Source organism: Melanerpes formicivorus, unplaced genomic scaffold (assembly GCF_026170545.1).
Source record: "Melanerpes formicivorus ecotype bairdi unplaced genomic scaffold, bMelFor1.0.p_v2 SCAF_196, whole genome shotgun sequence".
Lineage (NCBI taxonomy): Eukaryota > Metazoa > Chordata > Aves > Piciformes > Picidae > Melanerpes > Melanerpes formicivorus.
In genome coordinates this window covers 143,722-145,000 of record NW_027142548.1, presented here as the reverse complement: position 1 = coordinate 145,000, position 1,279 = coordinate 143,722, and positions in this window count along the sequence as shown.

The window sequence follows — 1,279 nt, the reverse complement described above, 5'->3', positions numbered from 1 at the left end:
TTGCGCGGAGCCCCCCCTTCCCCCATTCGCGGGCTGCCGCTTCCCTCCCGGGCTGCCCGGCTGCTCTCTAACCCCTGCGACCGAGGCGGCGCTGTTAGGGCGGCCGTGCCGGTGCCCCTTGCCGCAGCTAGCCTCTCGCCGCTGCCCCTCCCGTCCGTCGTCCCCCGTCCCCAAAAACTTGCTGCTCTCCACGCTGGAGCCTGCACGGGGGAGGTTGCGCTCCGCTCCTCCGGCCCTAAAGCCGCCCTCGCCCGCCCCCCGGCTTGCCGCTTGGCTCGGCTGCCCGCCCGCCCGCTAATCCCCCCAACGCCCCCACCCCAAAAACACCCCAGCCCTACCGCATGCCGCTCCCCCTCTCCCCGCTCTCGCTGACCGCTGCCACCCCCCCCCACCCCTCCCCCCCGAAACAAACCCCCCAGCCCTACCGCATGCCGCTCCCCCTCTCTCCCTAGCCTGCCCCCCCCGCCGTCGCTTGCTGCCGCCGCCGCCGCCGCCGCCGCCGCCGCCGCCGCCGCCGCCGGGACCCGCCTCGGTCTGGTGGCGCGCGCTCGGAGATCCCCGGCTACCCGTCCGTCCGTCCCTCCCTCCCTCCCGCCCCGCCCCGGGGGAGGGCCCGGGGCAGCGCGGGCAGGCGGGGAGCAAAAAAAGGCGCGGGCGCCAAAAAACGTCGGGGTCCCGGGGTGGCGGAGGGGGGCGGCGGCGGGGGCGGCGGCGGGTACACGGCGCCGGGTCCAGGGCGCCGGGTCCAGCCCGTCCCGGGGCGGGGACAGGTGGTGTCGTCCGTCCCCGCCCCCGTAACCTGCTCTGAAGCATCCGCTTCCCGCCGCGGTTCGCCCTCCACCCCCCCGCCGCACACGCAGCTGCCGCTTCCCGCCGCCTCTGCCCCCCGCCCCGGGATCAACCACCCGCCGGGTCCAGCCGGTCCCGGTCCCGGGAACCTGCTCCCGGGGCCAGCCGGAGCCACGCCCCCTCCTCTGACGCTTCCAGCTGCCGCCTCCCCTCCCACCCCCCAAACTCACACTGGCCCTCGCCGGCCCGCCCACCCGCCTACCTGCTTGCCCGCCGCCGCTGGGTGGCGTGCCGGACACTCTCGCACACAGGTACACAGACAGGGACACAGGGACACAGGCACTCAGGCACACGGGGACACAGGGACACAGGGACACAGGGACACAGGGACACAGGCACTCAGGCACTCAGGCACTCAGGGACACAGGGACACAGGGACACAGGCACTCAGGCACTCAGGGACACAGGGACACAGGGACACAGGGACACA